We start from the raw sequence: 23,153 nt of genomic DNA, 5'->3' as shown, positions 1-23,153 counted from the left end.
TTATCCGTGATCTCTAATAAACTTTCTTAAAAGCAAGAGAGAAAGGAGAGGATAATGTATTATTTATCAATCTCACAACCCATAATGATGTATTTTATTTAGGTTTGTGAGTTTCATTCTTTCTGATATATTGATGGAATGTGTAGATGAGTTAACAGATATATTTTATGTTTCCTTTCTCAGACTGCCATCCAGCTTCATTTATTGTATGCACACTACATTAACCACATTCTGGCAGATATATTATCCAGATCATGACACTGCTGTAATAATGGCCTTGCACACGTCATCTGTTTCTTTCAGGAGGCACATATTCTGAGATGTCGTTAACCAAGAAATGGAATATAACATTTATTTTGCTGTAACACATATGGTCTCTTCTGTCTTATTCTTTGTATCTGAGTTTTTATATCCAGTTTGTCTTAACCTCTTCCCAACCACTCAAGGTAGATAAACATCAGTGATTTCTGGGCTTTTTGCAGTGCTCACATTTCTCTATGATCGGCGGTTAGGCTAGGATCGAGATCACCAGATTTCCACAAATTCCGGGATATTGCTGCAGAACATTAGTTCTGGCAGGAGACTTAATCAGGACCTGATTGGATCAGGCCCTGATGTTAACCCTTTGCTATCTTTCGTATGCCACGATCAATAGTGAGTTTGTGAGAGAGAGTGGGCTCCTTCCCTCACCCCTCTGGCACCTCCGAGATGTGATAATGGATGAGTCAAGAATTGTTATGGCAGCTGGAGGTCAAATGTTGACCTTTAAGTCTGCCGTGCCTGGTAGCCTGTTGGACCCAGCCAGAAGCAGTGTCTAATAGGCAATCTACCAGTGTAAAGCTGACAGGTGTAATATATTGCCATGCTTATTATTGAACTACATTACACCAGGGATCAGACTAATAAAAGTTAAAGTTCCTTAGAAAAACTGAGTAGAAATGTTAAATAAAAGAATAAAAATAAAAATAAAAAACATATATTTATGTAAAAACAAAAATAGAAAAAAGAAAGTACACATATTTGGTATCACAATATGTGGAGTGACCAGAGCTATAAAACTGTCACCCTATTTAACCCCTTTAGTCAAAAACATAAAAAATAAATTAAAAAGTGGCAAAAACTATGCATGTTCATTATCCCCTGAAAAAAGTGGAATAAAATTCAATAAAAAAATTGAACATAAATAAAAATGACAGATAAAAGTCATCTTGTCCCACTAAACACAAGCAATTAGACAGCTGTTAGCAAAAACATTAGAAAGCTATAGCTCTGAGTATAGGATGATGCAAAAACAATTATTTTTTTCTATAAAATTGTTTTTTATTCTGTAAAAGCGACAAAATATAAAAGAATTACATAGATGTGGTATCACTGTAATCATGACCCAAATAATAAACCTGTCTTCAAACTTTTACAAAATAGTGAACGGTGTAAAAAAAAAAAAAAAACAATTCCTGAATTGTTGTTTCATGTTCATTCCGCCTCTCAAAAATCAGAATACAAACAATCTAGACATTTTCTGTGCCCAAAAATAGCACCAGTAAAAACATTAATGAATCCGGCAAAAACAAGCCATCACATGATTGTGTTGGCAGCAGTTAAGAAAAATTATGATTCTCAAAATGTGTTTTTAATATGTGATTGTAGCCAAGTATAAATAATCTAAATAAATCTGATATCACTGAAATCTCACTGACCAGAAGAATAAAGTCTTCTAATTCCTTATACCGAATAGTGAATGGTATAAAAAAAATAAATAAAAAGTAATTCTTGACCTAGTGTTGGTTTAATAATTCTTCCTCTCAAAGATTGCAGTAAGGCTCTACTTACATTCATCCTGCACTCTACGCTGAGAACTTACATTGAGGTTTGTGTCTAAATCTCTAAAAAAAGGTCATCCAGACAAAAACCCCAAAAAGAAGATTACCTATAATGAGGAAGAGGGAGTTATTTTGGACTGTCTGCCTATGATTCAGCAGTGGTGCATAAAAGAGTTTTGTGCATTTCTTAAAAGGACAACACTGGACAGGGACATACGACATCCAGAGTAACTTTGCTGCCTCAATATAGTGAATGGAGCCTTCATCAGCGGTGTCAACTGAATGATGTCATTTGGTAATTTAGATGGAAACTGTGAGGTAAGTGCTCAGTGTAGAGCATGGGATAAATGTAATTCAAAATTATATGTAAATATGCTGAAAAAAACTTCAACTCAATCCACAAACAGATCTCCACTTAGGTTTGTCATATGTCAATGTAAATGCAGGGGGTTTTCACAATACTGGTAACAGAAAGGCTCTGGAAAGTGCTATGGCTCCCCACAAAAGAAATCTAGCAAAACCTGCCCTGTCATATCTTAATTCTCCCATCCCTGCTGAGCCCCAAATGTGCTTAAACCACATTTTGTATCCACATTTGGCATTACTGTAGTGAGGAAGAGGCCATTTAAAAGGAATCTGCCAGCAGATTTTTGCTATGAAAGCTGAAGACAGCATAATGTAATTGTTAAAAAACAAAAAGCACCTTGCTTCTCTTATCACTGTTTGTGCAATTGTTTAAATAAATTAAAGGGTTTATTACGATGTAATTACCATTACAGGACTAGAGAGTCACCTGTATGGCAGGTGACATGCAGGTGACTCTGTCACCTGCATGTCCCTGTCACTTCTATGTCTGACATGCCTCCTGCTGTGATTGACACCTCACAGTCAATGCACAATCTCTATTGAGAGTCTGGTGTGAGTGGGACAGCTCTGCTATGTATGTGGATCTAAAGTCTTTGATTGTTTCAGAAGGGCTTTAGCTAGTAATCTATGTGATACACAATTGGATTCAGAATCTCCTTGCCTACATTATGTTATTGTCAGATGAGGTAGCAAAACCTGCTGACACTTTGCCTTTAATTTACAGGATATGCGTTTCCAGAAGCACAAGCTGTGCACAATGTCCTTGAATATCAGTGTATGGGCAATATTACGGCAGATATGCAATATTCAATCAACAACATTCATTGCTGCATGTTTCTGAAAAACACCCTTGGAGTCAAAATTGTCACTACACTACACTCCATTCAGAGGGGTGTAATTTCTAAAATAGTGTCACTTGAGCGGATTTCTGCTTTTCTAGTACTTAGGTGCTCTGTATATGAAGCCTGAAAACTATTCTACAGAAATCTATGCTCTATTCTTGCCGTCTGGCTGTGCAGTACTGTATAGCCACATGTGGGCTATTGCTACGTTCAGCAGAAATTTGATGACAAATTTTGGTGTCATTTTTACCATGTGAAAATGTAAAATATGGTCCTAAAACCAAATTTTTGTGGTGAAAATATAATTAAATTTTCTTTATCGCCCAATGGTATAAGACTCTGCAACACACCTGTGGCGTCAATATGATTACTGCACCCCTAGGTGATTTCCTTGTGAATTAATTGAGTTTGTAAAATACGGTCATTTATGGGGGTAATGTTGTTCTAGAACTTAAAGGGCTCAGCCAATGTTACATGGCTCCCGTAAACCATAACAGTGAAATCTGTGCTATAATATGGGCGCTTTCCCCCCTAAGCTTTGCTTTGAGCCTGACCGCATATGAGGTACTAGTGTTCTCAGGAGAAATTGCACAACAAACTGTATGTCAACTTTATCTTATTAGCCCTCTTAAAAATGAAAACCTTAGTCCTTAAGCAACATTTTATTGTGATAAATGTAATTATTTCTCTTTACCACCCAGTGGTATAGAATTTTGGGAAACCTCAGTTAAGTTAATTTGCTTACTGCAGTCTTAAATGAATATATTGAAGGGTGTAGTTTGTCAAATGACAAACTATTGGTGGCTTTGCTGTTTTGGCACAGCAGGAGGTTTGCCAAGGTGACATGGCACCTTTAAACTATTCCAGGAAATTGGAACTACAATGTGTGTGTCACGGCATCTCTCTGTTACTAGAGACTTGTGACAGGATCTGGGCCAGAGTCTCTCTTTGCCATCTGATACTCCACACATTAAACGTATTCCGTTTCTTTTCGTGATGAAAGGGTTAATGTCAGTTTTGCTTTCCAGCAGCTTCTGACTACTGGCTTCAGGTGGTTCGGTTGGTGACCACTCCCTTTCCCTATATGTGGTTATATCTCCCAGTAGAGGGTACTAGTTATTCTAAATCCATTCTGCAACTAGGCCTTGAGGTGAAAGGAGCTGCTGGACCCCTTGTTGCTGTGAAGCGGTGTAGGCTGCAGCCGTGAAGCTGGGCTTTACCCTTTTGCTGTTTACCCTGTCTGTTAAACCTTCCCTTCAAGTTGTATTAGCGCAGCGGTGGTACTAGTGATCCTTACCCCCCTCCCCTCTCTCTCCTCTCCCCCCTCTCTCTCCCCCCTCTCTCTCCCCCCTCTCTCTCTCTCCCCCCTCTCTTCTCCCCCTCTCTTCTCCCCCCCCTCTCTTCTCCCCCCCTCTCTCTTCTCCCCCCCTCTCTCTTCTCCCCCCCCTCTCTTCTCCTCCCCCCTCTCTCTTCTCCTCCCCCCTCTCTCTTCTCCCCCCCTCTCTTCTCCCCCCCTCTCTTCTCCCCCCCTCTCTCTTCTCCTCCCCCCTTTCTCTTCTCCCCCCCTTTCTCTTCTCCCCCCCTCTCTCTTCCCCCCCCTCTCTCTTCTCCCCCCCTCTCTCTTCTCCCCCCCTCTCTCTTCTCCCCCCCCTCTCTTCTCCCCTCTCTCTTCTCCTCCCCCCTCTCTCTTCTCCCCCCCTCTCTCTTCTCCCCCCCTCTCTCTCTTCTCCCCTCTCTCTCTTCTCCCCCCTCTCTCTCTTCTCCCCCCCTCTCTCCCCCCTCTCCCCCCCTCTCTTCTCCCCCCCTCTCTCTCTTCTCCCCCCTCTCTCTCCCCCCTCCCCTCTCTCTCCTCTCCCCCTCTCTCCCTCCACCCCTCTCTCTCTCTCCCCCCTCTCTCTCTTCCCCTCTCTCTCTCACCCCTCTCTCTCCCCCCTCTCTTCTCCCCCCTCTCTTCCCCCCCTCTCTTCTTCCCCCTCTCTCTTCTCCCCCCTCTCTCTTCTCCCCCCCTCTCTCTTCTCCCCCCTCTCTCTTCTCCTCCCCCTCTCTCTTCTCCCCCCTCTCTCTTCTCCCCCCTCTCTCTTCTCCTCCCCTCTCTCTTCTCCCCCCCTCTCTCTTCTCCCCCCCTCTCTTCTTCCCCCCCTCTCTCTTCTCCCCCCCTCTCTTCTACCCCCCTCTCTCTTCTCCCCCCTCTCTCTTCTCCTCCCCCCTCTCTCTTCTCCTCCCCCCTCTCTCTTCTCCTCCCCCCTCTCTCTTCTACCCCCCTCTCTCTTCTACCCCCCCTCTCTCTTCTACCCCCTCTCTCTTCTCCCCCCCCACTCTCTTCTCCCCCCTCTCTCTTCTCCTCCCCCTCTCTCTTCTCCTCCCCCCTCTCTCTTCTCCCCCCTCTCCCTTCTCCCCCCTCTCTCTTCTCCCCCCTCTCTCTTCTCCCCCTCTCTCTTCTCCCCCCTCTCTCTTCTCCCCCCCTCTCTCTTCTCCCCCCTCTCTCTCTCTTCTCCCCCCCTCTCTCTCTCTTCTCCCCCCCTCTCTCTCTTCTCCTCCCCTCTCTCTTCTCCTCCGCTCTCTCTTCTCCCCCCCCCTCTCTCTCTTCTCCCCCCCTCTCTCTCTTCTCCCCCCTCTCTCTCTTCTCCCTCCCTCTTTTCCTCCCCCCCAGCTCGCTCTCTTTTCCTCCCCCCAGCTCGCTCTCTTTTCCTCCCCCTCTCCTGGCATGGTCAGTACAGAAATCTCTCCATCGTGGAGGGGTGAGAGGGAGTAATAAACATGGAGTCCCTACTGTGTCTGTGTATTTATTTCTAATAAAGTATTTTTCTCTGTTTGATGTCTTTTTTTTTTTTTTTAAACCCTTTGTTGTAGATTCTTAATGGCCAGGTTAAACTTGGCCTGACATTAAGAATCTCGGGCTTTATACCAGCTGGTAAAACATAGCTGGTATTAACCCCTTATTACCCAGCGTGCCACCTGCCACCAGGGCCACTGGAAGAGTTGGATACAGCGCCTGAAGTTGGCGCTTCTATGAAAGCGCCATTTTCTGGGGCAGCTGTGGACTGCAATTCGCAGTGGGGGGCCCAGAAAGTTTGGGCACCCTGCACTGTGGATTCCAATCCCCAGCTGCCTAGTTGTACCTGGCTGGACTCAAAAATTTGGCGAAGCCCACATCATTTTTTTTTTTAAATATTTCATGAAATTCATGAAAAAAAGGGCTTCTCTATATTTTTGGTTCCCAGCCAGGTACAACTAGGCAGCTGGGGGTTGGGGGCAGCCCGTAGCTGCCTGCTGTACCTGGCTAGCATACAAAAATATGGCGAAGCCCACGTTATTTTCTTAAAAAAGTTTTCAGGGAAAAACCTTTATAAAAAAAAAATGCTTCCCTGCATTTCTATTGCCAGTGAAAGTAACACCAAGCAGCGGGGGCTAGCAGCCAGTAGCTGCTTTGGTTACCCTTAGCAATAGAAAATGCAGCGGGAGCCCACAAACAATGTGATTTTTTTGTTTTTTTATTTTTAATGAATTTTTTTTAAAAAAAAATTGGCATGGGCTTCGCCCATCGAGCACCAGAGCATTTTACTTCTCATTCATCCCAAGTAATCAGATGACTCCAGTGTCGGCCGATTACTTGTTCTGTGTCCTCCTGCATCCATCGCAGCGTGTACGGGCTGTGAGGTCAGCGGAGTGGAGACAGTGACATGCCCTGCTCTGACACATAGTGTGCTGCATGTCACTATCTTTCACCACTCTGGTACTTGTTGTGCAGGTGACCGGATGCTGCATTTCACTAACTGTCTCCACTCTGGGACTTGTTGTGCAGGTGACCGGATGATACATGTCACTAACTGCCCCACTCTGAGACTTGTTCATGTGAGAGTGTATACAGTTGGAACAATGCAGCAGAAGTCACAGTGGAGCAAGTTAGTGACATGTATCATCCGGTCACCTGCACAACAAGTCCCAGAGTGGATACAGTGATATGCAGCACACTATGTGTCAGATAAAGCAGGAGAGAAGCAAAGTCCTGCACCACCGCAGATTACCTGCAATATCGCTTGCGGTACCGCCTGTGCCTGTGCTCGGGTGGAGAGCCTGGAGGGTCCGACAATCCAAAAGCGGGGTGCTGGTCATAAGACAAAGTCCATTGATGAAGCGTGAGAGTAGAAAGAGACCGCACTCAATCCGCTGTGAAGGATTTCTTTATTCAAACACGTGCAGAGTGGAGGGCTGGAGACACACTGTGAGCTGGCTCCTCAAGAATGGACGACAGCTGTTTCGCCCAAATTGGGCTTCCACAGGTCCACATGTGGAGCCACGGCTACACCCCTTTTAAAGGAGTGCTCACAGATTGCCCCGGACCACATAAAAACAAATAGGAGATTTGTGTATGCATATAAAATACATGTATCCATTTCCATGCATGAATTTACAACAAATTTTAAACATGTAAAAGAACACACTTGAATAAAATGAAGCAATGGGTGATAGACAGGCAGAACTGTCATAGGAACACAGATATCAAACATGTAAAAGAACACACCTGAATAAAATGAAGCAAAGGGTGACAGACAGGCAGAACTATCATAGGAACACAGATAGATCCACACGATCGTTTAAACCTTGCGGGCCCTATGCCCCATAATTAATAATTAACCTAGCCTCCTCTTGTAGCAACAATTTGTGCAGATCGCCCCCCTTCAAAGGGAGGGAGACCTTTTTGAGGCCGGCAAAATGCAAAATGTCGGGGTCACATCATGACAATCCTGGATATGGGAAATTAATCTGGGAGAACCTTTCCCTGATGTTATTGAACCCCCATGGTGCTGCACCCACCACCCCTTTAGGAAACGGATCCGACGGGGGGGCAGGAAAAGGCACACGGGGCAGAGGTCGCAAGAGGAAGTCTGTAACTTGGAGGAATTAAGTTTCCAGTCTACTTCTTGTCCCCCTTCCGATGCGATCATCAATCTAACATCTCATACTCTTACTCCAGATATGGTCTCTGTATTAATTAAAGGTTTTAAATATTGCATTCCGGAAAAGTTCGATTTTGCTGAGTTCAAGATTGATCTTTTTAAGGCTATTAGAAAGATCCATCTGCACAAACATTTCCAAACGGCGCCTAATACAGCTCATACAGCGCCTGCTGGACATGTTCCGTGCAGTATAGCTGATTCTCGGACCGGTCTGATAGGGGCTTTTGATTCTGGGATCCTTCAAGACGCTGAGGTGTTGCTCAGCTTGAATGAGCCAAATGTTTCAACTGATATCGTGGGTTCCAGCAATAGTCCAGGTTTGGAAAGGTTTACTAAGGGGATAAAATCGGATTTTTGTCCCCCTACTGTACCTGGAAATTTGATTGATTTATATCAGGAAGCTGTCTTGAAGGATGTCGAGTCATTGGTGTACGCCAGGCCGATCCAGAATCTAAGTCAAAAAGAACAGGCCGCGATATGTATCATGCAGGGTTGGGAGGACACGGTGTTCCGCCAGGCCGATAAGGGGGGCAACGTTGTCCTCCTTCCTAAACATGATTACATCCAGGAATGCAATAGACAACTAATGGACAGATCTACCTATTGTCCTCTTTCTGCAAATCCTATTCAAGATTTTAAAAAATCTTTGGTGCGGATGCTGGACAAATACGTGGGGCTGGGTTTTCTGTCTCGCTCACAGGCTGAAAAACCAATTCCTCCTTTTCCTACAAAGCCCCACTGGTATTGCATACCAAAGATACATAAGAGCAGGGATAATCCACCTGCTCGCCCAATAGTGGCCGGCATCGGCTCTTTAACTGAGCCTTTGTCGCACTATTTGGACTGGCTGTTAAGACCAATTATGAGTCATATCCCCTCTTATGTCAAGGATAGCAGTGATTTTTTAACACTGCTAAAGGGTATGACATGGCAGGAGGGCTTTGTTTTAACCTCGATTGATGTGGAGAGTCTGTATACCCGCATTCCTCAGAATTTGGGTATACAGACTGTTAGGGATTTGGTGGCGCAGACTGGAAAAGATGCGTTGTTTTGCAGTTTCATTGAGGAAGCCCTTGATTTCGTTTTATCTAAAAACGCTTTCATGTTTTTGGACCGTTGGTACTTGCAGTGCAGGGGTACCGCTATGGGTACCCCTGTCTCTTGTGCCATGGCCAACATTTTTTTGGGCTCCTTTGAAAGCAAATATGTTTTTTCTGACACCAACCCTTTTTTGAAATATATTCGCCATTTTTTGAGGTATGTGGACGACATATTCATAGTGTGGGCTGGCACTGAGGTCCTTTTTGCTGATTTCGTGTCCTATCTTAACACCTGTAACACCATGAATATGTCCTTTACTTCCTCATATGGTGGCGATACTCTCAATTTTTTAGATATTGAGGTTTCTATCAAGGAGGGCGATATTTGTACAAGGTTGTTCAGAAAGCCGACGGCATCAAACTCCCTTCTTCATTATCAAAGTGCCCACCCCCTCCACATTAAGACGGGTTTGCCCTACAGTCAATTCCTGAGAGTACGTAGAGCAAACAGTTCAGAGGAATCTTTTTTTCAACAATCTCAGGAGTTGAAGATTAGATTACATCAAAGAGGTTACCCAAAAAAACTGATTGATTCGGCCTGTGAGAGAGCTAGATCAGACGGCGCCACGTCTGTCCGTAAAAACCGCACCAGAAAATGTGTTGACAATTTGGGTAGGTTTGTCTTTAATTTTAAATTTGGACCTCTGGAGCAGGCCATTAGAACTGCTCTTTGCAGAAATTGGCATATTTTGAAGAATGATCCGGCTTTATCTGACAGGACAATGTCCAACCCTTTGGTATCGTTCAGACGATGCGGCAATTTGCGGGACAAACTTGTGAGGAACAGACTTACCAATTCGACAACTTGGCTAGACAAATGCTGCCCACCAGGGAATTACCGGTGCGGTCAGTGTTGTTTTTGCAGCCAGCATTTAAAAGGTCGCTCCGTACAAGTCGGCCCGCACTTGCACACTGTCCATCAATTCATCTCATGTAAAACTAAGTTTGTGGTCTATGTGGTGCTCTGCCCTTGTGGCAGGTTCTACATAGGCAAGACTATAAGATGCTTATATGTGCGATTCAGGGAACATTATAGTTCAATAACATCAGGGAAAGGTTCTCCCAGATTAATTTCCCATATCCAGGATTGTCATGATGGTGACCCCGACGTTTTGCGTTTTGCCGGCCTCAAAAAGGTCTCCCTCCCTTTGAAGGGGGGCGATCTGCACAAATTGTTGCTACAAGAGGAGGCTAGGTTAATTATTAATTATGGGGCACAGGGCCCGCAAGGTTTAAACGATCGTGTGGATCTATCTGTGTTCCTATGATAGTTCTGCCTGTCTGTCACCCTTTGCTTCATTTTATTCAGGTGTGTTCTTTTACATGTTTGATATCTGTGTTCCTATGACAGTTCTGCCTGTCTATCACCCATTGCTTCATTTTATTCAAGTGTGTTCTTTTACATGTTTAAAATTTGTTGTAAATTCATGCATGGAAATGGATACATGTATTTTATATGCATACACAAATCTCCTATTTGTTTTTATGTGGTAGGGGGAAATCTGTGAGCACTCCTTTAAAAGGGGTGTAGCCGTGGCTCCACATGTGGACCTGTGGAAGCCCAATTTGGGGCGAAACAGCTGTCGTCCATTCTTGAGGAGCCAGCTCACAGTGTGTCTCCAGCCCTCCACTCTGCACGTGTTTGAATAAAGAAATCCTTCACAGCGGATTGAGTACAGTCTCTTTCTACTCTCACGCTTCATCAATACACTATGTGTCAGAGCAGAGCATGTCACCAACTTGCTCTGATCTGTCATCTGCGGTGCTGCATGTCACGTTTTTGCCGCGATTTGGTGCGTTTTTTGCTGCGTTTTTGCTCACTGCGTTTTTAATCAGTGCACAATGCCATTAAAGATTGTTGATGAAAAAAAAAAAAAGGTCTGATGTCATTTCCTTATTCAAAATGTTCATTGTATGCAGGAGAGCAGACAGCAGCTGCAGAGCTACAAGGCTCAGCATCCTCCATTCACTAGTGTATGCAGGAGAGCAGACAGCAGCTGCAGAACTACAAGGCTCAGCATCCTCCATTCACTAGTGTATGCAGGAGAGGAGACAGCAGCTGCAGAACTACAAGGCTCAGCATCCTCCATTCACTAGTGTATGTAGGAGAGCAGACAGCAGCTGCAGAACTACAAGGCTCAGCATCCTCCATTCACTAGTGTATGCAGGAGAGCAGACAGCAGCTGCAGGACTACAAGGCTCAGCATCCTCCATTCACTAGTGTATGCAGGAGAGCAGACAGAAGCTGCAGAACTACAAGGCTCAGCATCCTCCATCCAGGACTGTATGCAGTTTTTTACCCAAAAAGAAAAAAAAATGACATGGGCTTCGCCATATTTTTGTATGCTAGCCGGGTACAGCAGGCAGGTACGGGCTGCCCCCAACCCCCAGCTGCCTATTTGTACCCGGCTGGGAAGCAAAAATATAGAGAAGCCCTTTTTTTTTTAATTATTTCATGAATTTCATGAAATAATTTAAAAAAAAAATGAAGTAAGCTTCACCTAATTTTGGTGTCCAGCCGGGTACAACTAGGCAGCTGGGGATTGGAATCCACAGTGAAGGGTGCCCAAGCTTTCTGGGCACCCCCACTGCGAATTGCAGTCTGCAGCCACCCCAGAAAATGGCGCTTTCATAGAAGCGCCATCTTCTGGCGCTGTATCCAACTCTTCCAGCTGCCCTGAAGCCGGGTGGCTAGCTGGGTAATAATAGAGTTAGGGCTAGCTGTATATTATCAGCTAGCCCTAAGCCCGAAATTCATGGTGTCACGCCAATATTAGACATGGCCACCATGAATTTCTAGTAATGATAAAAAAAAACACAACACACAAAAAAATATTTTTATTAGAAATAAAACACAACACAATTAGTGACTCCATCTTTATTGAAATAAACCCCCCTCCGCAGTAATCCTGGGTTAGGGTCCCGCGCCGTCCAATCCGGATCCAATATCATCTGATCGGTTTGCTGGAAGGCAAAGCGATCAGATGATGTGTCAGGTTAAACTACGTGAATCACATCACACATCAGCTGATTGTATAAAAGCCGATTATACAATCAGCTGATGCATCAGTAGAAAAAAATAAATAAATACATACTCACTTATGTGCTGATTACCGGCAGCTCCTGCAGCGGAGTCTGATCCTGACCCATCACTGCAGGAGCTGCCGGTAATCAGCTGATGAAGTCTCCTGACGGCAGGATCAGCTGATAGCCGGCCGGGCGCGAAAAAGCCGGCGAGACTACGATCAGCTGATGCGTCAGGTGACTGCATCAGGTGATCCACCGCCAGGTCCTGCAAGCAAGGTCCTGCCCCGGGGAGACTGCACACAGCCAGAGCGGCGGTACCGAGACAGGGGCTGGAAGCAGGCATGGCACCGGGACCCTGCAGACAGGTGAGTATGACATACACACACACACATACACACTCACACACTGTATATACACACACACTGTATATACGCGCACACTCACATACACATACACTGTATATACGCGCACACACACTTTCTTCCCCTGGCTGTGTAGAGCTGCTGCTGTCTGTGTGATTTCTCTGAGTGCACATCCACTGGGAAGAGGCAGGGAGGAGGGTTTGGTCGGAGAGCAGAGTGGGTGTATTAGACACAATGGGTGTGTTAGATAAGCTAGACACCGCCCTAGAGCCACAAAGAGTTCTGGGACTTGTAGGAACTGAACACAGGAAATCAGAGGAGAGATTAACCTCATCAGAGCTGGAGCCAGCAATGAGCATGTGCTGCTGGTGCACAATAAAAGGTAATTTTGCTGAAAAAACATAATAGATGTGTTGAGGGGCACATATTAGCAAGATTTATCAGAAAAAAAAAAAATCAGTTTTGGTAAATGGACAACTTCCTTAATCATAAGCCATGTAGGATGGAAGGCAAGAGATATATATAGCACCTTAAGAAGCAATGAAATACAAGAGCAAGATGGAAAACAGGAAGGGAGTCCACCCGAAAACATGCAAATTAGTAAGAGGGTTGGTATATCATTGGATTCTCTTAACCCCATATGCGTATGTATATCTACTGGGGAATTCAATGAAAAACAATTCTTAGATTACAAAAGGACCTCAAAATAAGGTCAATGCAAGCATACATGTGTATATGTGCACCATTCTACCCACCCATATATTTCGTATAGCAATTTTTTTTTTACTAAGGAAACAAGAAGATTATTTCATTGGTCTGTGAAAAGATATTCATACAGATATTATAATAAGTGGATATGTCTTATATAGATGATATGTGTACACATGCATATAAATGCATGTGCTCTGTGGGTGCAGGGCAAAGAAAAAAATAGAAATACATGTATGTGGACTAGATATTATATCGTTTCTATCGTTTATATAGGATTTTATATATTATAGACATGAAAAAAATAAATAAAAATATTTTAGTTTTTATTTTTATTTTTAGATTTTGTATGTGTAGCTATATGAGCTCTATGTACACATGTGTGCAGTGTGTACACATGTGTACGATGGAAGAAACATATAAAACATAGGATATCCAGGAATTCAATTATGAGAATTATTAATGAGATTTATATCCTACTCTGAGATATGTGTAATTCTCCAATAAATTCATATTATCTTTTTGTGTTGTTATATATATGATCATTGGTTTGTGTATATGTTAATCTTATTTTATTCTTAGCTATATTGGATTATTTCATTCGTTATTTCACTATATTTATGTATTACTGTAATGTTTGTTATTATTATATATTCATTACTTATAATATGTATATATTTCATTATTTGTTTTTTTATTTTTATATTTATTCATATTTATTTACATATATATTTTTATGCTTTTCTATATATACGTTTATTCATATTAAATTTTATGACAAATATTTATATCTGCTGATTGTTTCCTCAATATATATCTGTCACACAAAATGTTCATATGGCCATTAATATTGGAGGTGAGGTAGAATAAAGAAGAAAAAAAAAAACAAATTAAAAAAAAAATAAAAATAAAATTATATTTCATATATATATAATAATCATATGACATAGCGTAGATTGGAACGATAATTAAGTCCCTTTGGATGCCGGGTATCGAGCCGTAATATCCATTTGGCCTCGGTGTAAAGAAGTTCACGAAACCAATCGCCTCCTCTTAGAGGTTTTTTAACTTGCTCGATGCCTACAATGTTCATAGTGGAAAAATCACCGTTGTGAAGGTCAAGAAAATGTCTGGTGAGACCTGAAATAGATCTTTTATATTTCGGCGGATTCGAAGAAAGAGTTGGAAGTGGGATGTGGGTATGCTCGGATATCCTTTTTCTGAGAGGCCTGGAAGTGCAGCCTATGTAATCCTTCGAGCATATGGTACAAGAGGCATTATATATAACATATGTAGTAGAGCAATTTATGAAAGCGGAAATGTTATAGGAAATGTCACCCACTGGAAAAGACAGCGTTTTTTTCATAAATTTACAAAGTCCGCATCGTGGCAAAGCGCACTTGTGGGAGCCTTTTGTACTAAGCCAGGTCTCCGTTTTATTTTGAGAAATGAAAAGACTAGGAGATATCATATTGCCTATGGTTTTGGCCTTCCTGGCCACGACATTGACACCATTGGATAATATTTGAGCTAACTCCAGATCCTGTTGGAGAAGGGGAATATAGCATAAAAAAACTTTTTTTATTTCAGAAAAATCAACACTGTAAGGAGTGGAGAAGACAATGCGGCAGTTTTTTTCATCAGATTTGACTTTGTTAGAGAGTAGATCATTGCGGGTTCTTTCTCCAGCGGTTTTTTCAGCACGAGAGAGGATCTTATTTTTATAACCTCTGTATTGTAGACGCTTCTTCATAGTTTCCAATTCCAGGGAGTAGGCAGTGTCTGTAGAGCAAAGCCGGCGTGCTCTGAGGAATTCGCCAAGGGGTAGATTATTTATGGTATGTCTAGCATGATTGCTATTTGCATGCAGGATAGTGTTCCCACTAAGCGGTTTTCTATATAAAGAAGTATTAATGGAACCTGTTTCGGGGTCACCGGTAAGATATACATCCAAAAAGGGGGTAGAATTTCCAGAAAACATTACGGTAAAACTCAAATTCATGTGGTTTGAATTCAAATAAGAAAGAAAATTATCTGATAGGTTTGTGATGAGTCATAAGCAGAAACCTAACACATGTGATTAATACTATTAAAGATGTGAGTTGGATGGACTCATACTGTTTGTTCACGCTTGATATTGCCGCTCTTTATACTAACATCCGACATGAGTTGGGGCTGGAATGCTTCAGACAGTTCCTAGAAGTTGATGAAAGATTGCCTATTCCACAAAAAGAGTTTGTGCTGGAGGGTGTGCATCAGTGTGGAGTAGGAATCTGGCTAGTGGGGGCAATGCCTAGTATAAGACTACTTAAGCAAGCAGTCTCCGCAGTGGATATGTTGATCTCCCTAAGGTCAACAATGCTTGCTTAAGTAGTCTTATACTAGGCATTGCCCCCACTAGCCAGATTCCTACTCCACACTGATGAGGGGCAAATACCCCGAAACGGCTGTCTGTGGATGGATACCATGTTTGGTATAGGTGGTCTCCTTGACTGGAGACTGCCCTTCCCGTGGTTGTTCCTTCCCGGTGAAAGACCTGGCTAGTTTCCTGCCAGCGTTGAGAAACACATGATGGTGTCTCCGCGGCTTTCTTATTTGCATACTTCCCAGGGGGCAATGCTCTAGAATCACTGCGTTGAGAAACATGTGATGGTGTCTCCGCAGTGGATATGTTGATCTCCCTAAGGTCAACAATGCTTGCTTAAGTAGTCTTATACTAGGCATTGCCCCCACTAGCCAGATTCCTACTCCACACTGATGAGGGGCAAATACCCCGAAACGGCTGTCTGTGGATGGATACCATGTTTGGCATAGGTGGTCTCCTTGACTGGAGACTGCCCTTCCCGTGGTTGTTCCTTCCCGGTGAAAGACCTGGCTAGTTTCCTGCCAGCGTTGAGAAACACGTGATGGTGTCTCCGCGGCTTTCTTATTTGCATACTTCCCAGGGGGCAATGCTCTAGAATCACTGCGTTGAGAAACACGTGATGGTGTCTCCGCAGTGGATATGTTGATCTCCCTAAGGTCAACAATGCTTGCTTAAGTAGTCTTATACTAGGCATTGCCCCCACTAGCCAGATTCCTACTCCACACTGATGAGGGGCAAATACCCCGAAACGGCTGTCTGTGGATGGATACCATGTTTGGTATAGGTGGTCTCCTTGACTGGAGACTGCCCTTCCCGTGGTTGTTCCTTCCCGGTGAAAGACCTGGCTAGTTTCCTGCCAGCGTTGAGAAACACGTGATGGTGTCTCCGCGGCTTTCTTATTTGCATACTTCCCAGGGGGCAATGCTCTAGAATCACTGCGTTGAGAAACACGTGATGGTGTCTCCGCAGTGGATATGTTGATCTCCCTAAGGTCAACAATGCTTGCTTAAGTCAGTCCAGGTAAAGGCAGGAAGAATTTGTAACAAATGTTTAGAATCCCTGATGTAGCCAGCTGAATCTTTCACAAGAGGCTGTAAGATGTTATCTAGCCAATCTGAGCTCCGATTTGTGAGAGAATTAGTGCTGGCTACAATAGGTCGTAGTGGTGGTGGAAAAAGACCCTTGTGGGTTTTGGGAAGTCCTTGAAAGATCGGACACACAGGAACATCATTAATTAGGAAATCACGGGTTGGTTTATCAAAAATACCCAAAGACAATCCTTGGTTTACTCTGAAGCTGGACCTGCCTGTCCGCAGGACTACGTGCATCAACCGCAGACTGGAGGACCTTACATGGGTGAGCTGAATACCTTTTTTCTCTACTTTCCTTGTTTTTGGCGTTTTTTATTTGTGCCCACCCTTGAATTTGTCCTAACATATACTGGATTTATAATGCTACGAAACGCTTTAATATATATCTCCAGCTATGCATATACAACTATATGAACCTAACATATATAAGAGTTTTTCTACTATTTTGGTCACAAATCATACCTGACGCCTGCCAAACATCAGCATGTTTTCATCATCAAGCACATATATACATATACATATATTTTTTCACAAAGAGCAAATTATGGATATCTCATCATTTGACAATGAGGAGAGGCGAAAAAAACTTGAATCTATTTTTTCTGATAATATTGTGGACACACCTGATTTTCCCCTTGGCTCAGAAAAAACTTATACCTTTTGGGACCTTGAAAAAGCGTTCACACAGAGACTCAGGACTTGGTGGGACTCAGCCACTCTCAAAAAGTACATTGAAAAATCCATAATCCCACGTGGCTTAAGAATAAAGAAGCTCCCCACCTTTATATTCCACCAAGATTTTCAGACAGAGTGGAATAATATTCTTACCACCTGTTCACTCAACCTCATGAATCTCATCATTAAGGAGGAGGAAGAAAGACTAAAATCTTTTGACACACAAATTAATGAAATTCAAGATTTCCTGAACAAAAATTATTATGCAGTGGATTATAAAAAACTCCATGACAAATTCCTCATTAATATCCATAGAATTGAAGATAATCTCATTCAATACAAACAAAGAAAGTATAAGAGGGATACTAATGATTACAGTACCAACCAAGTTTATTCCTGGAATACGTCAAAAAGATCCATCTTGAAATACCGCAAGGATTATAATCCTAAGGAAAAGCCTGTAATATTCACTTCAACCGCCCTGGATACCACAGGTGGAAGTGGCAGTTCATTGGATTCAGATAGAAGTTCAAATATTACTGAAGGTGCAATTCCCAAGAAGTCAAAAAACGGAATGGCCATCGAGGAGGAAGGAAGCACCAGAGGTGCGGTAAAATTCACTCCTCGACGCACCAACAGAAACCGGCACCAGAGGTATTAAGTACATCCAATTATGCTGAGTTTTCCGTTATAAATCTATCTGCATGTTCTATCAGCTCTGCTCAATTACAGGTTCTTAAAAAGGGTCTGAATTTTGCCCCTACATCCCGGGCCGATTTGTTTCAGACCATTAAGGACATCAACATATTTATCAGAAACCTTACGGTTAAAAAACATTTTCTTTCATCTGAACAGAGCCGTGCTGATACTGCTTCCACCTCCAGTGCCGCCACTGAAGTATCCTCCTTTCCATTACATATGAGTCTCAGGGAACAAATCTCCACAAAAATCCTGTCTGAAATGGACAACTCCAATAGTCCTGAACTTCACATTTCTCCGTTTAAAACAACGAATAAGGATTTTTATCCAGTGGCTTCACGTGTTCCCATCATGGACACATACCAGGATCTAATGGAAACCGAAATAAAAAATATTCTTTCCTCCAGTTCTGCATCGTCCAACAATCTTACCACCCATGAGTGCAAAGCTCTTAAGGATTTGAGCAAAAACCCTTATATCACCATAAGAGCAGCCGATAAGGGTGGCTCAGTGGTCATTCTCGACAGTTCGCTGTATGAAAGAGAAATTATGCACATGTTGGAGGATCCTACCACTTATAAATGGCTTACATCTGATCCTACAGAAGCCTTTTCCAGGAAATTAAATACCATTCTTGAGTCTTGACCAAGGATTGTCTTTGGGTATTTTTGATAAACCAACCCGTGATTTCCTAATTAATGATGTTCCTGTGTGTCCGATCTTTCAAGGACTTCCCAAAACCCACAAGGGTCTTTTTCCACCACCACTACGACCTATTGTAGCCAGCACTAATTCTCTCACAAATCGGACCTCAGATTGGCTAGATAACATCTTACAGCCTCTTGTGAAAGATTCAGCTGGCTACATCAGGGATTCTAAACATTTGTTACAAATTCTTCCTGCCTTTACCTGGACTGACAACCTTTTCTGGGTCACAAGTGATGTTGCATCATTATATTCATGCATTCCACATAAATCAGCTCTTAATTCCTTATCTCACCACTTAAATCGATTGACCAATATGAGTGACATACACAAAGATTATGTCATTTTGATCTGTGAGTTTCTTTTGAAACAGAATTTTTTCAGTTTTAACCAACAGTTCTTTTTACAGGTTAATGGGTGCCCTATGGGTGCTAGTTTTTCTTGCGTTCTAGCTAATTTATACATGGTTTCCTGGGAAGCCATATACATACATACACCTGACAATCCCTTTTTGGATCAATTTTTTTGGTACGCGAGATACATAGACGATCTCATAATGATCTGGAAACGCAAGAAAAACGCACCCATCACAAACCTATCAGATAATTTTCTTCCTTATTTGAATTGAAACCACATGAATTTGATCTTTACCGTAATGTTTTCTGGAAATTCTACCCCCTTTTTGGATGTATATCTTACCGGTGACCCCGAAACAGGTTCCATTAATACTTCTTTATATAGAAAACCGCTTAGTGGGAACACTATCCTGCATGCAAATAGCAATCATGCTAGACATACCATAAATAATCTACCCCTTGGCGAATTCCTCAGAGCACGCCGGCTTTGCTCTACAGATACTGCCTACTCCCTGGAATTGGAAACTATGAAGAAGCGTCTACAATACAGAGGTTATAAGAATAAGATCCTCTCTCGTGCTGAAAAAAACGCTGGAGAAAGAACCCGCAATGATCTACTCTCTGACAAAGTCAAATCTGATGAAAAAAACTGCCGCATTGTCTTCTCCACTCCTTACAGTGTTGATTTTTCTGAAATAAAAAAAGTTTTTTTACGCTATATTCCCCTTCTCCAACAGGATCCGGAGTTAGCTCAAATATTATCCAATGGTGTCAATGTCGTGGCCAGGAAGGCCAAAACCATAGGCAATATGATATCTCCTAGTCTTTTCATTTCTCAAAATAAAACGGAGACCTGGCTTAGTACAAAAGGCTCCCACAAGTGCGCTTTGCCACGATGCGGACTTTGTAAATTTATGAAAAAAACGCTGTCTTTTCCAGTGGGTGACATTTCCTATAACATTTCCGCTTTCATAAATTGCTCTACTACATATGTTATATATAAGGCCTCTTGTACCATATGCTCGAAGGATTACATAGGTTGCACTTCCAGGCCTCTCAGAAAAAGGATATCCAAGCATACCCACATCCCACTTCCAACTCTTTCTTCGAATCCGCCGAAATATAAAAGATCTATTTCAGGTCTCACCAGACATTTTCTTGACCTTCACAACGGTGATTTTTCCACTATGAACATTGTAGGCATCGAGCAAGTTAAAAAACCTCTAAGAGGAGGCGATTGGTTTCGTGAACTTCTTTACACCGAGGCCAAATGGATATTACGGCTCGATACCCGGCATCCAAAGGGGCTTAATTATCGTTCCGATCTACGCTATGTCATATGATTATTATATATATGAAATATAATTTTATTATTTTTTTTAGATATATATTGAGGAAACAATCAGAAGATATAAATATTTGTCATAAAATTTAATATGAATAAACATATATATAGAAAAGCAAAAAATATATATGTAAATAAATATGAATAAATATAAAAATAAAAAAACAAATAATGAAATATATACATATTATAAGTATTGAATATATAATAATAACAAACATTACAGTAATACATAAATATAGTGAAATAACAAATGAAATAATCCAATATAGCTAAGAATAAAATAAGATTAACATATACACAAACCAATGATCATATATATAACTACACAAAAAGATAATATGAATTTATTGGAGAATTACACATATCTCAGAGTAGGATATAAATCTCATTAATAATTCTCATAATTGAATTCCTGGATATCCTATGTTTTATATGTTTCTTCCATCGTACACATGTGTACACACTGCACACATGTGTACATATAGCTCATATAGCTACACATACAAAATATAAAAATAAAAATAAAAACTAAAAAAAAAAAAAAAAAATTTTTTTTTCATATGTCTATACTATATAAAATCCTATACTGGAAACGATATAATATCTAGTCCACATACATGTATTTCTATTTTTTTCTTTGCCCTGCACCCACAGAGCACATGCATTTACATGCATGTGTACACATATCATCTATATAAGACATATCCACTTATTATAATATCTGTATGAACATCTTTTCACAGACCAATGAAATAATCTTCTTGTTTCCTTAGTAAAAAAAATTGCTATACGAAATATATGGGTGGGTAGAATGGTGCACATATACACATGTATGCTTGCATTGACCTTATTTTGAGGTCCTTTTGTAATCTAAGAATTGTTTTTCATTGAATTTCCCAACAGATATACATACGCATATGGGGTTAAGAGAATCCAATGATATACCAACCCTCTTACTAATTTGCATGTTTTCGGGTGGACTCCCTTCCTGTTTTCCATCTTGCTCTTGTATTTCATTGCTTCTTAAGGTGCTATATATATCTCTTGCCTTCCATCCTACATGGCTTATGATTAAGGACTGTTTTTAAATTCCCCCTTTTGTGTCCGAAACGCGTCAAGCCGCACGGCAAGTCGCATGGCGATTTTGGATGATTTGTGACCCTTTTCTTTATTTTTAAACTTCTCAAATAAAGCATGAAGATTTTTATTCATCCATATTGGTGCTGAGTCCCACTCATTTTCTATTACCGTTTACTCTGAAGCTGGACCTGCCTGTCCGCAGGACTACGTGCATCAACCGCAGACTGGAGGACCTTACATGGGTGAGCTGAATACCCTTTTTCTCTACTTTCCTTGCATTTCTTAAAAGGACAACACTGGACAGGGACAGACAACAACCAGAGTAACTTTGCTGCCTCAATATAGTGAATGGAGCCTTCATCAGCGGTGTCAACTGAATGATGTCATTTGGGAATTTAGATGGAAACTGTGAGGTAAGTGCTCAGTGTAGAGCATGGGATAAATGTAATTCAAAATTATATGTAAATATGCTGAAAAAAACTTCAACTCAATCCACAAACAGATCTCCACTTAGGTTTGTCATATGTCAATGTAAATGCAGGGGGTTTTCACAATACTGGTAACAGAAAGGCTCCCTGTCACTTCTATGTCTGACATGCCTCCTGCTGTGATTGACACCTCACAGTCAATGCACAATCTCTATTGAGAGTCTGGTGTGAGTGGGACAGCTCTGCTATGTATGTGGATCTAAAGTCTTTGATTGTTTCAGAAGGGCTTTAGCTAGTAATGTATGTGATACACAATTGGATTCGGAATCTCCTTGCCTACATTATGTTATTGTCAGATGAGGTAGCAAAACCTGCTGACACTTTGCCTTTAATTTACAGGATATGCGTTTCCAGAAGCACAAGCTGTGCACAATGTCCTTGGATATCAGTGTATGGGCAATATTACGGCAGATATGCAATATTCAATCAACAACATTCATTGCTGCATGTTTCTGAAAAACACCCTTGGAGTCAAAATTGTCACTACACTACACTCCATTCAGAGGGGTGTAATTTCTAAAATAGTGTCACTTGAGCGGATTTCTGCTTTTCTAGTACTTAGGTGCTCTGTATATGAAGCCTGAAAACTATTCTACAGAAATCTATGCTCTATTCTTGCCGTCTGGCTGTGCAGTACTGTATAGCCCCATGTGGGCTATTGCTACGTTCAGCAGAAATTTGATGACAAACTTTGGTGTCATTTTTACCATGTGAAAATGTAAAATATGGTCCTAAAACCAAATTTTTGTGGTGAAAATATAATTAAATTTTCTTTATCGCCCAATGGTATAAGACTCTGTAACACACCTGTGGCGTCAATATGATTACTGCACCCCTAGGTGATTTCCTTGTGAATTAATTGAGTTTGTAAAATACGGTCATTTATGGGGGTAATGTTGTTCTAGAACTTAAAGGGCTCAGCCAATGTTACATGGCTCCCGTAAACCATAACAGTGAAATCTGTGCTATAATATGGGCGCTTTCCCCCCTAAGCTTTGCTTTGAGCCTGACCGCATATGAGGTACTAGTGTTCTCAGGAGAAATTGCACAACAAACTGTATGTCAACTTTATCTTATTAGCCCTCTTAAAAATGAAAACCTTAGTCCTTAAGCAACATTTTATTGTGATAAATGTAATTATTTCTCTTTACCACCCAGTGGTA

Source organism: Anomaloglossus baeobatrachus, chromosome 1 (assembly GCF_048569485.1).
Source record: "Anomaloglossus baeobatrachus isolate aAnoBae1 chromosome 1, aAnoBae1.hap1, whole genome shotgun sequence".
Classification (NCBI taxonomy): domain Eukaryota; kingdom Metazoa; phylum Chordata; class Amphibia; order Anura; family Aromobatidae; genus Anomaloglossus; species Anomaloglossus baeobatrachus.
The sequence above is the reverse complement of the archived record's forward strand: the minus strand, read 5'-3'. Positions refer to the sequence as shown.